The sequence below is a fragment of the Mesoplodon densirostris genome, chromosome 5 (assembly GCF_025265405.1).
Source record: "Mesoplodon densirostris isolate mMesDen1 chromosome 5, mMesDen1 primary haplotype, whole genome shotgun sequence".
Taxonomy (NCBI): Eukaryota; Metazoa; Chordata; class Mammalia; order Artiodactyla; family Ziphiidae; genus Mesoplodon; species Mesoplodon densirostris.
Window position 1 is genome coordinate 122441688 of NC_082665.1, and position 14694 is coordinate 122456381.

Below are 14694 nucleotides of genomic sequence, written 5' to 3' on the forward strand. Positions count from 1 at the left end.
TCAGACGCATCATGCAAAGTGGAAGGAGCCAACACAAAATGCTAATCCTGCTTAATTACATGTACACAGCCTTCTGGGAAAGAGAAAACTCTAGGGATGGAGAACAGATCAGTGGCTGCCAGGAGTTAGGGTTGTGAGGAGAAAGTTGATTGCAAAGGGAACTTTTGGTGGTGAGAGCAGTGTTCTCTATCTTGATTGCAGTGGTTGTCTCCTATGTCAAAACACAGCCAACTGTACTCTTAAAAACAGTAAGTTTTACTTTATGTAAATTTTCCCTCAGTAGGGGACTTCCCTGGCGGTCCAGTGGTTGAGACTCCTCACTTCCACTACAGGGGGCATGGGTTCAATCCCTGGTTGGGGAACTAAGATCCCACAAGCCACGTGTCACAGCCAAAAAAAAAAAAAAAAAAAAAATTTCCCTCTATAAATGTGACTTTAAAAAATAAGAAAAAGATAGTTCCCATTTATGCACTGACATGGAAGCTTGTCCATGTTGAGTGAAACTGGAAAGTTGCAGTGAATCTGACCAAAAAAGCAAGTCTATTTATCAATTATTTATATGTGCTAAGAGAAAGGCAAAGAGAAACCCTAGAACAATGTACACTACACACTTGGGGATGGAAGCATGTGGGCTAAGGGGAAAAAGAGGGAAACTTTCCTTTTCAATCTTATACAAATAACACCTTCTTAGCCTTCTATACCTTTTAAACCTTATACAAATCATATTTGTATTAGTGGAAATTCTTACAGTGAGCATTACTTACTTTGCAATTTAAAAATAAAAGGAGGGCCTCCCTGGTGGCGCAGTGGTTAAGAGTCCGCCTGCCGATGCAGGGGATACGGGTTCGTGCCCCGGTCTGGGAGGATCCCATATGCCGCGGAGCGGCTGGGCCCGTGAGCCATGGCCGCTGGGCCTGCGCATCCGGAGCCTGTGCTCCGCAATGGGAGAGGCCACAACAGTGAGAGGCCCGCATACCGCAAAAAAAAGAAAAATAAAAAAAAATAAAAATAAAAAAAAGGATTTTTTTCCCGAAATCAAATTCTTGGCTATCTTAGGAGTACAGAAGAAAGAAGAAAGGGAAAAGGTGTCTTTCCTGCATGTTCAAGGTTCAAGAAGTCCCTGCCGACGTGCTGAGAGGGGCAGACAGACCATTATTGTCTGGTTCTGGCAGAGAACAGAGCTGTGAGCCTGGTCTTCCTGGCCCAGCATGAAGGGTGATTCACTTACACCAAGGCCCCGGCCACCCCCGCCGGCAGCTGCGTCAGCAGCAGGCAGACAAGACAGGGCAGCTGGGAAGCCTGGGAGAGCCCTTCCTCACAGCCCTGTCCCGCAGCAAAGGCTAAAGTCGGAGCCAGAACTGATGGAGCCTCGCAGCGCAATGGAAAGCTCGGCTGAGAAAGCTGCTAGTAAGTCTAAGGTGCCTAGCCAGACTCCCCCAGGCCGTGAGCCCGCTGGTCCTCTGCAGTGCAGGAGGTGTGGTTGTCCTCACTTTCAGAGAAGAGATTTGCATTGGGCGGGCCTTGAGCCACTGCATCTGGAGTGCAGTCACAGCAGTGACAATAACCTTACAACACAGCCTTCCCCCAAGCTGAGCTGGAGGTGCACCAATTCTAACTCCGTTTTTAAAAAGCAGACGAGTTTAAATAAATTGAGAAATGCAGCTTATTGTATGTCCCTCTTGGCAATGTATACTATATACTAGCATACCAAAGCCCCTGGGAAGTTCTGCAGAAAAGAAACCCATTTACTTTGCTTTTTCCCCTAAAAGAACCTTGACCCCAAATCTATTGTTATTTAATTCCTATTATTTAATCCCCCCTTTTACTTCTGTTTTATACAATAAACGTCATTGGTGCGCTAAATAAATAATTGTGATGTAGGGCTTTACTTTTTTTTTAAGTGAATATATAAATGTTTCTGTAATAAATTTATTTATTATTTATTTTTGGCTGCATTGGGTCTTCGTTGATGCCCACGGGCTTTCTCTGGTTGCGGCCAGCGTGGGCTACTCTTTGTTGCAGTGTGTGGGCTTCTCATTGCGGTGACTTCTCCTGTTGCAGAGCACGGGCTTTAGACGTGTGGGCTTCAGTAGTTGTGGCACGTGGGCTCAGTAGTTGTGGCTCACGGGCTCTAGAGCGCAGGCTCAGTAGTTGTGGCGCACGGGCTTAGTTGCTCTGCGGCACGTGGGATCTTCCTGGACCAGGGCTGGAACCCATGACCCCTGCATTGGCAGGTGGATTCTTAACCACTGTGCCACCAGGGAAGTCCCAGGGCTTTACTGTTTATAAAATCTTGTTTAACAGTTTTGTTTTGTTTTTTTCATTTGACGGTCACGAGCAAGGCAGCAGGACTAACGTTAATTCCTGTTTTGCAGATGAGAAAATTGAGGCTTCTGTGAGGCTCCAGGGGCAGCAGCAGAGATTCAGGCCACTGTCCAGCAGGTGGAGCGATCACTGGCAAGACTAGACCTGAAACCTCCCGCTGACACCCAAGCCAGATGCCACCATTGCTCCAAGGCCTCAGGCCAGACTTGCTCCCCAAGGGAATATCATCAGCCAACCTCGTCTCTACCAGACTCAGAAATGCTGTGGGTCCAAGAATCATTCAGCTATGAAGAGGGGAAACCACATTCTTGGAAGGGAAATGGGAAGGTCACAGCTTTAAGACAGGAAGTCAGAGAGGGCTCGAGATGCCGGAGGAGACCCCAAAATCGTCTGTGACAACCAAGGTTGGATGGAGTTTGAACTGAAGCCCACAGGCAGGGAAAACATCCTGAATCCTGAGCAAAGCCAGTTTCCTGATGTTACATATTTCAAGAATCACAGAAATAAAAGAGCTCAAAAGAATTGTTAAGCCACCAAAGGCTTACATGTAACAAAATACATACCTATACAACAGACCTCAGCCCCACTCTCACAGGTGGGGTGGTGGGTCTGCCTGAGGTTTCCCAGAGGGTGAGCCCTCGAAAACATAGTTGACATTCATTTCATCGTCTTCTAGCCAGACCAAGTGCATGTTCCTAGTTTACTGTCTGTACTGGCCATGATACTTTATTGCGAGAACGTTATCACTCCCGACCCCATCACCTCCCCGACCTCACCTCATGCCTCTCCCCATCACCAATACCCTCCCACCTTGGATTCCAAGAGGTTGGATGGGGTGGGGAGGAAGGGCCGTGCCATAATTTGACCTGGCCGAAGGTAAAGGCAAAGCATCGGTCTCAAAGCTTGGATCTAGTCTCTGCAGCTGAAGGTGGAGATCGAGGGCGTGGGGCTGTGCTGTTTGCTGAGGCCCTGGAACAGGACGGCTCGCTCCTAACACACTGCTAGGCCAGGGCTGCCCACGACTCCACAGTGTGGGAAAGGAGCACGGCCCCAGCTCTGTAAAATTATGCACATGCCCACCCCTGTTGTGGGAAGGGACATCTTGGCCAATGCAAGCAATACCAGCAGCTGCTGAGGGACGTTTTAGAACCACAGACTTTAGGAAAAAATAACCTGAGGAGAACACACACAGGCATGGCAGCCTCTCGCCGCTTTGGGGTTTGCGTTCAGTGAGGCCCTATGGTTCCTGCAACCAGGAGGTTCCCCATCCTGCAGGCTGTGTGGGAACAAACTGCAAACCGGGGCCTCAGCATGTGCAGTATTTAATCCCCTCCTTAAAGTCTTAAAGTGCTTTAAAAATGCTCAGCCACAGGGAAAGGGCTATCTGCAAGGCCAAAATATATACCTACACAATCTGGGTTAAGAGAGTAGTGATTTTTTTTTTTTAAGCACTAGAGAGATTAAAAAAAAAAATGTTCCATGTGGTTACCATGGATTATGTGATAACCTGTTTCCTTATATACAGTTACCGAATGTTTTGCAAACACATGTGTGTCCTTAGGAGGTGGATGGACAAGGCTACACTGGAGAAGATGGAAATAGAAAAAAAAAATGATTCAGGAAGGTAAGAGAGAAGTCAGAGGATTCATTCATTCAAAAATAATTACTGAGTTCCTGCTGTGTCCCATGCAAAGATCTAAGAGTTAGGGATTTAGCGTGAACTGAATATATAAAATTCCTTGCCCTCAGGAAATTGCACTGTAGTGAAGGTGTCAAGACAGACAAGAAGCGTAGTCCAGGCATTCAGTGTGATGCAGAATGGAGAGAGGACTAATCAGGGAGGGCCTCCCCGAGGAGGTGACATCTTGGCAGAGACCTGAGGGGACGTGGTGTGTCTCAGGCGCGGAAAGTAGGCCCCTGTGGCTGGAGTAGAATAAGCAGGGGTGGGTGAGGGAGAAAGGGTGGGAGAAGACACAGGGGCCAGGTCATGTAGAGTCTGGGCTTTGTTTTAAGGTGGAAGCCAGTGGAGGGTTTTGAACAGAGGAGCGACAAGCTCTGACTCTTGTTTTAACGGGATCACCCTGGCATACAAATGGCAAGAAAGGGACTTAGAAATGGACGTGGGAGGATGCAGGAGGCCCCTTAGGAGGGTCCTGAAGGTGGAGATGAGGGACACAGTGAATAACGCCCAGATTGGGTGTATTTCTAGGGTGGAGTGTGGCCGGTTGTGTTTTCCCAAGGCGGCTGCACCAATCTGCACGCGTCCTACACCTCCTCGTTACAGTGTGATGCTGCCACACCTCTGCTGAGCCCAGACCCCTAGCCTCTCCCCAGCCCTCTGGACCGCTCTATCTTTCTCACATCACACTGGCCCCAGTCAAAGGCCTCCCCACCCCCCAGGTCTTTATAAAGTTACTAGAACCGATGAAGGGCACATTTCTCACAGATCCTGGGCTGGTGTAGGACAAAGTAGAGACTGGGCAGGAGAGAAAAGCCTTTCTTCGGAATATGCAGAAGTGCTGAGGAGACTTGGAGTGACCAGGACTGTGGAACCAGGGTCAGAGGTGATCTGGGGAGGGCCCACCGCCGTCTAGATTACAGGAATTTGGCAGGAGGCGTGCCAGAGCCGATGAGGACGGTAAGAGGTGAGATTTGACTGTACTTCTCAGGGAGGGATTCATGGAAGACTTTGAGGCCTTTCTGATCTTAAGGGATAAAAACACTGATGCCAATCACCAGTCATCAAACACCTATTATACTTGCACACCTGTTTCATTTTTTTTTTTTTTTTTGCAGTATGCGGGCCTCTCACTGCTGTGGCCTCTCCCACTGCGGAGCACAGGCTCCGGACGCACAGGCTCAGCGGCCATGGCTCACGGGCCCAGCCGCTCCGCGGCACGTGGTATCTTCCCGGACCGGGGCATGAACCCGTGTCCCCTGCATCGGCAGGCGGACTCTCAACCACTGCGCCACCAGGGGAGCCCGCCTGTTATTTCTTGAAAGCCTCACAGCAACTCTGGGAGGTAGCTGTCACTCCCTCCATGTTACAGATGCAGAAACAGAGGCCAATGAAGGCAGCTTAGGTGACCTGACCAGGGCCACAGAGCTAGAACACAAGTACCCCAAAGCCTGCGTTCTACACACCACCAGCCCCGGTTCAGATACCACAGGGAATGGGGAGGCACCTGAGGGGACCTGCCCAGGCACAGGGTGGGCGTGACCATGGCCCTTCGGGGGCCAGTGGCAGGGCCTCACGGCCAGAGAGTCCTCAGATTAAAGAGAACAAGCTAAGATGCTGGATGCAGATCTTGGTGGCCTGCAACACAGGCGGTCGCTTCCCAGTGTGAACGGCTGGGCGATGGGGGAAGATTCTCCATGTGTGCAGGGCATTCCAGCTTCTGCTGCGAGCTGCCAGCAGGGAATGCTGGCCTCATGTTTGTCTCCTATTCCACCTATTCCAGAATTCCTGCTCTCCCCTCCACTGGGAAAGACCCCTCCCTGCATGTCCAAATCCTCCCAGATCTCCCAAGTTTAACTGTTCCCTCCTCCATGAAAACTCTGCCAGGAGGGATGCATTTGCTCCTGGGAACGTCCCCGGTGGTTCCCTCATCTTCATTCTTGCACTTAGAGGGCAGTGTGCATGGTGGCAACAGCACTACGGTTTCAAGTCAAACAGTACCTGGTTAGAATCCCAGCTTGGCCGCTCACCGGCTGAGGAAACTTCTCAGAGCTCAGTGGAGATAACATCCCTTATGGGGCTCTGAGGAAGGGTCGGGGATGAACCCTGAGATTCCCTGCACTAGGAACAGCCAACCTTGGGACTCACCTCTCCCCACTCAGGACCTGACTAGGGGGCTGCATGCAAGTCTCAGCACCCAAGTGGGAACTGGGGACACTTTATTAATTGTGGTAACAACCAAGACGGATTCTGGCAAAGGCTGAGCTGGGGAATGTGGGTCAGACCTGGAAGCCACAGAGGGTTGCTTCTTCCTCCCCAGGGAATTGAGACGACCAGCCCTTCTTTGGGCTTCTGCTCCCCTCCCCTCCAGAGACAAGAATGAGGAGGAGGGGGGCAAGGCCAGATCTGGTAGGCAGCCCCTAGGAATTCTCAGGAGGCCACAGAGCTGATCTTCAAGGCAGAGTGAGCCCACTCATGAGCAACACGGCCCTGTGAGGATCCTGGGTTCTGACCCATCAGACCGAGAACTCCTGTTTTTTGGAGGGCATGGGCACATGGCCTTAGAAGGGGTGGCCCAGGGTGTAAGTGTGGGGAGAGGGGTCTCCTCTTCCACACTATGGATTCAATATACCACTTCTATCTTTTTTTTTCCTTTGGCCCCGCCATGCAACATGCAGGATCTTAGTTCCCCGACCAGGGATCGAACCCTTGCCCCCTGCATTGGGAGCGTGGACTCTTAACCACTGGGCCGCCAGGCAAGTCCCTCAGTGTACCACTTCTAAAATGCCTTATACAATGCCTTGCCACGTGGTAGGAGACATTTAAACTATTCAAAAAGAAGAATACTTATGTTCATGTGTATGTATATGTGCTAATATAAAGGGAGCTCTAGTTTGTGCTTTCAACCTTGTCTTATTTCTCTGAGTAGATTATTAATTCCTTGAACACAAGGCCCATGACTGGTCCTTCTCTTTATCCGCCCAAGTGTCAAATCTGATACACAGTAGTCGTTCAATAAACATTAAATGAACTAATGAATGGATTTCCATGGTATATGCAAAATAGTTAACTACATTGCAAGATATCCAAAATCCCTAAGAGTAATTCAGCCTGGGTCAAGATTCTCCTTGCAAAGTCTCAGAACAGACTTGCCTCTTGCCAAGGGAAATGCAAGTGTGCAGCTGCAGAGGCCTTAGCTGTAAATGAAATGACATGTGTGAGGCACTTTCACACAGTCTGGCCTATAAATGTTAGGTTCCAGAGGCCCCTCTGTAAGTTGAGGGCTGGGCGAATGCATTCTCCCCCCGCCTCCCCCAGGCTCTCTCCGCCATGTGCCAGACCCCTCTCACATCAGGCCTGCACCCAGCCTGGAACAAAACAACTAGCTCTGTCCAGCTCTGGCTTCCATGCCTCAATGCCATGTCAACAACTCCTGAAAAATAGTCTTCAGCGGAGAAGATGTTGACATATCCTCAATTACATTCTGTGATTCTCCACATGCTGTCTGGAAAATGCATTAGTCCAGTATATTCATTTGCTAGGGCAGCCATAACCAAAAGACCACAGATTAGGTGGTTTAAACAACAAATGTATTTTCTCACAGTTCTGGAGGCTAGAAGTCCAAGATCAAGGTGTCCGCAGGTTTGGTTTCCTCTGAGGACTCTCTCCTTGGCTTGTAGATGGCCACCTTCCAGCTGCATCCTCACATGGCCTTTGCTCTGTGCATGGACATCCCTGTTGTCTATGTGTCCGAATTTCCTCTTCTTATAAGGATAGCAGTCAGATTGAATTACGGCCCAGCCATAAGGCCCTATCTCCAAATACAGTCACAGTTTGAAGTACTGGGGATTAGAGCTTCAGGATATAAATTTGGGAGTGGATACAATTCAGAAGAACTGGATTCAAGTCCATTTCCTGGTTGTGTGATCATAGGCAAGTTGCTAAGCCTCTCTGAGCTTTTGCTTCCTCATTTGCAAACTGGGCTCCAGGGTTTTGTGAGAATGAAAGGAATTACCATGTGGCAAGTGCCTGGCACACAGTGGGTGCTTAAGGAATGCTGTTTTCCCTCTCAGCCTATATGTGGGAATGTTTAGACTCTTGTATATACAAGACATATTGCTTATGGACCTGGTGGGGTGGGAGGAGAGGACTGCTCATGGCTTCTTTTAGCCGTGTACTACCCCATGAAGAAGGAAGGCTGCTACAGAGCAGATGCATTAGGACGTTTTTCCGACCACTGTGATGGTGCAGGGCGCAGGAAACAGATCAGGTGTCAAGCACATAAGAGAGCATCAGTAATTCTCTTTAGGTGTGGGCACCTAACACCCCTTGGCATCTGAACTGGATGAGAGGTTGAAGTTTTGGTATAGACTGAGCTGGACTTTCTAAAGCCTGAAAATGAGAGTTGGTTTATACCTGAAACTGACAGCAAAAGCTATGATTCCTCTTTGAACTATTGCCTGGGATCTGTGAAAGGGGGATGTGATAGACCTTGTTTAAGAACCTAAAGCTTTCTGGGACTTCCTTGGTGGTTAAGACTCTGCACTCCCAATGCAGGGGGCCCGGGTTCAATCCCTGGTCAGGGAACTAGATCCCATATGCGTGTCGCAACCAAGAGCTAGCATGCCACAACTAAGGAGTCTGCGGGCTACAACTAAGGAGCTGGTGAGCCGCAACTAAGAAGCCCATGAGCCTCAACTAAGGAGCCCGTCTGCTGCAACCCAGACCTGGCGCAACAAAATAAATAAATAAATAAATATTTAAAAAAAATTTTTTAAACCTGGTTATTAGTACTTGTTATTTCTTGTATCTTTGTTGTTTTATGTCCCTTAATACCCCTCAAAGTACCAAAGGTTCAGATCTTTCAACTTTTCCAGCAACACAAGGGTCAATTTAAAGCATTCTCTTAATTGAGTTTTCCCCTTTGAATAAAACTTTTTATCTCACTTGATTTTACCAATTTTCCACAGAAAACCTCTTACAAAGCACTTTTTAAAAAGCGTGTTAAAATAAAGACCATATATGACAAGCTGACAGTTAACGTCATACTAAATGGTGAAAAGCTGAAAGTTTTCCCTCTACTATCAGGAACAAGAAAAGAGTGCCCACTGTCATCATCTCTATTCTATATACCACTAGAAGTCCTAGCCAGAGCAATTAGGCAAGAAAAAGTAATAGAAGGCATCTAAATTGGAAAAGAAGAAATAAAATTGTCTCTGTTTTCAGATTACATGATATTACATAGAGAACACCTTAAAGACTCCACAAACAAGCTACTGAAACTAATAAACACGTTCAGTAAAGTTGCAGGATATAAAATCAACATAGAAAAATCAGTTGTCTTTTTAGAATTAACAATGAAATATCTGAAAAAGAAATTAAGAGAACAATTCCATTTTCAATTGCATAAAATAAAATAAAATACTTAGGAATAAGTTTAACCAAGGAAATGAGAGATCTGTACACTGAAAACTATAAAACACTGATGAAAGAAATTGAAGAAGACACATATAAATGGAAATATATCCTGTGTTCATTGATTGGAAGAATTAATATTGTTAACATTTCCATGCTACCCAAGGCCATCTAAAGATTCAGTGCAATCCCTATCAAGAGTCCAATGTAAGTTTTAAGAGAAGTAGAAAAAACAATCCTAAAATTTATACGGAACCACAAAAGACCCTGATAACCAAAGCCATCTTGCACAGGAAGAACAAAGCTGGAGGTATTACATTACCTGATTTCAAAATATATTACAAAGCTATATTAATCAAAATTGTATGAGACTAGCATAAAAACAGACATGTAGATGAATAAAAGAGAACAGAGAGCCCAGAAATAAAATCCACACATTTATGGTCAATTGATTTCAAAAAAGTGCAACAACATACAATGGAGAAAGGACAGTCTCTTCCATAAATGGTGTTGGGAAAGCTGGATAGCCACAAGCAGAAGAATAAAATTGGATCCTTATCTCACACCATATACAAAAATCAACTCAAATGGATTAAAGTCTAAAACATATGATCTGAAACTATAAAAATACTGGAAGAAAACATAGGGGAAAGGCTTCTTGACATTGGTGTGTGTAATCCTTTTTTAGATAAGACCGCAAAAAGCATAGGCAATGAAAAAAGATAGTCAAATGAGGTTGTATTAAACTAAAAAGCCTCTGTATAGCAAAGGAATCAAGAAACAGTGAAGGAACAACCTATTTGATGGGGAAAATATCTGCCAACCATACATCTGATAAGGAATTAATATCCAAAATATATAGGGAACTCAAACAACTCAAGCAAGAATACAAATAACCTGATTTTAAAAAGGGCAAGAACCTGAGTAGATATTTTTCCAAAGACACCCAAATGGTCAACAGGTATATGAAAAAGTGTTCAACATCACTAATCATCAGGGAAATGCAAATCAAACCACAATGAGATATCACACCACACCTGATGGCTATTATCAAAATAATAAAAGATGAAGTGCTGACAAGAAAAGACCCCTGTGCTCTGTTGGTGAGCATGTAATGTACAGCCATTATGGAAAACAAAAACATTCAGATCACAGCAATAGATGAACCTGGAGGACATTACACTAAATGAAATAAAAGAAGCCAGGCACAGAAAGGCAAATACTACGGGACCTCACTTATATATGGAACCTAAAAAAGTCAAATTCCTAGAAGCAAGGAGTGGAATGGTGGTTGCCAGGGGTTGTGGGTGGGGTAAATAGGGAGATGTTGGTCAAAGGGAACAAAGCTGCAGAATTACCCAGGATGAATAAGTTCCGAAGACCTAATGTACAGCATGGTGACTGATATTAACGATACTGTATTGTATACTATTTGAAATTTGCTAGGGGAGTAGATCTTAAGTGTTCTCACACCACCACCCCCCAGATGGTAACTATGAGAGGAGTTGGATACGTTAGTTAGTTTGACTGTGGTAATCATTTCACAATGTATACATATTATCAAAACATCATATTGTAAACCTTAAATATATATCATTTTTGTCAATTATGCCTCAGTAAAGCTGCAGGAGGTGGGGGGAGGACTTTCCTGGTGGCGCAGTGGTTAAGAATCCACCTGCCAATGCAGGGGACAGGGGTTCAAGCCCTGGTCCAGAAGATCCCACATGCCATGGAGCAACTAAGCCCATGCGCCACAACTACTGAGCCTGCGCTCTAGAGCCCGTGAGCCACAACTACGGAGCCCACGTGCCACAACTACTGAAGCCCACATGCCACAACTACTGAAGCCCACGCGCCTAGAGCCAGTGCTCTGCAACAAGAGAAGCCACTGCAATGAGAAGCCCGTGCACTGCAATGAAGAGTAGCCCCCGCTCGCCGCAACTAGAGAAAGCCCGTGCGCAGCAATGAAGACCCAACACAGCCATTAATTAATTAATTAAATGAAAACGAAAGGAAAAAAAAAAAGCTGGGGGGAAAGCATGTTAAAGGTGCCATCAACACAACTGCAGCCTGTGTCTTTGTAATACGGGTTTCTCCAGGTTTGGAGGTGTGACCTGCTCATAATAATAGTTCAGCCCTTCTGTGGGGAGTTCAGGTCCTCAATGCCCTCCCAGGTTCTCCCTATAGGAAGTACTCCTGTTCAAGTCTATATCCAGATAGCCCTAACCTGTTAATCCTGATGCATCCTCACACGGGGCTGGAGATGTGTTCCTGCTCACCACTGCCCTTCCAGCTCTGAGTACAGGCATTTTTGGTGCCGTAGTGCCAGGCAACAGGGAGAGGTCCCCTGTCGTGCTCACTCGTGTATCTATTCCCACCGCTCCTCCCTCTGCCCCTGCAGGGATGGGCTGTAGTCGAAAGAGGGGGAAACACACAGAGACCCCAGTGATTTAAGGTCCTCCTCTTCTGAGGGCTCGAGTGCAAGTGTGGGTGATGGGAGGGGTAAAGGGTGGAAGCCAGGGCCATCTGAGTCACACTGTGGGACAGGGCGGGGCGGTGCAGGGGTCCCAGTCTCTGCAGTCATCTGAAGGCCTGGCTGGGGCTGGAGGCTCTTCAGAGACCTCAGTTCCTGGCCACACAGACTTTTTCACAAGGCTTTGTGAGTGTCTTCATGACACATCAACAGGCTTCCCCAAGTACAGCGATCCAAGAGTGAGAAAAAGGAAAAGGTCACAGCCTTTTGTGACCTAGTCCCGGAAGTGACACATTGTCACTGGAACCAAGTCACTGAGTCCAGGCCACAGTCAAAGGAAGGAGAGTTAAGCTCCACCTCTTGAAGGCAGAGCACCAAAAAAACCGTGGCCATTCCCCCACTATCTGCTCTTCTTGAGTGAGCCTGTGCTTTCCAACCTGCTCTTTCCTTCTCAGAAGGCTTCTTGGTTCCTTTTGCATCCTCGCCAGCTCTCCGCCCTGAATCTGCAGGGGGCACACAGCTGGTCCTTCTCTTGAGCTTAGCACTCTTTCTCCAACTATGTGACACTGTCGCCCAGAACCAATTCACGCCTGACACCGTCTTCCCCGTCCTGACACCCTGTGTTTTGGAAATGAGGCACACCTGAATAGCAGAAAAATGGGCCAAGTTTTCTCTCTTAGATGCCTGGAACTAAAAACTTATGAATCTGGGGTAAACAGGTCTAACTTGAGCGTGCATCAGATCACCCAGAGGACTTGCTAAAACACAGATTTCTGAGTTTCCAAGACTCAGAAGTCTTGGAAGCTGGGTGGGGATTTGCAGTTCTTATGTTTCCAGGTGCTGCTGCTGGTCCATGGACCACACTTTGAGAACCACTGGTCTAAGGGTTAAGTTAGCAAAATAAGTGTATCTTCAGTGACTGAATTATTAGGGTATACTTACTCAGATGACCGTTTTTCACAGGGAAATTTGGATTAGCTTACAACTTCCTTGGAAAATTCTACTTTGTGGCAGTCTTCTTCTGTCTCTTATCTTCTCCCTATGTTCCTGCCCTCCCTTTAAACATCGCATCCACCTTAAAAGCATACATAACCATATTTTAAGATTTCCGTTTGTAACGATATTTCAATTCATCGGAGTACAGATTCTCAGAATTGAGGCACTCTGGAAGAGGCCTGTGGTTTGCAAATTCAAAAACATATTTTGAACTGAGGTCAATTTAAAATATATATCATTACTTCTTTTTGGCCTTTCTTACATGCTCCAAATTTCTTTTACCATCCCCCCGCCCCCCCGCCTTATATATCAGTTTCAATCGTCTTTATAAAAGTGAACAGCTCTTGAATTAGGAACTTCACAAACTCAAGGCAACTGATAAGTGGTGGCATCCAATATTCAAATGACCTTCTAAAGTAATTTTCCATTTTTATTCCTGCCCTATTTCAGTCAGTCTGGGAGATTCCTGGAAAGAACATGTGCTAAAAGAATTTCCATTTCCATTTCCATTAGTAGGTGGCTCCATAAGTAGCCCATTTGTTTTATTTTTCTGTGGATCATTCTCAACCCTATTTGCCCAAGTTGAGTCACACTATCAAAGAAAGCTTAAATGGTTTATATTCAAAGAGCTCAAACTTGTTTGTCCTGGTGTGCAATTATAAACACATTTAGAGAAAAAGGAAAAGAAAGCCATACCAATATATACTATTTTTCTGTCAGTGACCTCTCTGTCTCCAGTCTATTTTTATTTAAAATGGAGTCCAGCTTTTAAAAAATAATGAATGTAAAGCGTTTACTACATAATGACTTAGAGGCAGGATCACTATGTATTAAAAGACCTACTGGGAGGCAATTTTCCAAGTTAAGGCCCCAAAGCCAAGGTCTTTGAGGAGTCCTTCCTCCCCCATGTCTGCAGGTCTCATGAACGCCATGTCCTGTTCTGGTGAGTTCCTTTACACAGGAATTTGTGGAGCAGCCTCAGCTGCACACAATAAACAAATGGAACCTAATCAAATTTTATAAGCTTTTGCACAGCAAAGGAAACCATAAACAAAATGAAAAGACAACCTACGGACTGGGAGAAAGTATTTGCAAATGATGTGATTGACAAGGGCTGAATTTCCAAAATACACAAACAGCTCATACAGCTTAATTATCAGAAAATCAAACAACCCAATCAAAAAGTAAGCAGAAGACCTAAATAGACATTTCTCCAAAGAAGACATACAGATGGCCAACAGCCACATGAAAAGATGCTCAACATCGTTAATAACTATAGAAATACAAGTCAGTGCACTCACCACTAGGGTTGAGAACTTAGGGGTCAATTTCAACCACTTTTCACAATTTCAACCACTTTTCACTTTGCACACGGAGGTCCAGTGCAGACAAATGGCTGTGAAATATGCATTAATTGGCTGTAGCCAATTTTCTCTGATGTGCCCTAACAGGAGAGAGCTGTGGCATGGATAATGCCAAGGAGTGAATAATCTAAAAATAATTTCTGTTTGGTTTGGGAAAGCAGCACGTGACTTCCCGGCCGCAGACTGGCCTGGCTAATTCAGTTTGGTTCAAATGAATGTGCCTTTTCCTGATTTTACACTGACAGCCCAGGCCTGTGCTGAGCTGTGGAAGGAAGGTGGCCAAATTAAAAGCTGGCTGTGGCCAGTTTCCCAATGGGAACAGACAAGCTGTCAAAGGCACACAGTCACTATAGGGATATGGGGACTTCTCTTACCACAGTGGGACAAAGCTAGCTCTGTGACTCCATGAGGGTTGGGGGCCAGAGGCAGAAGAGGGTGTGAAG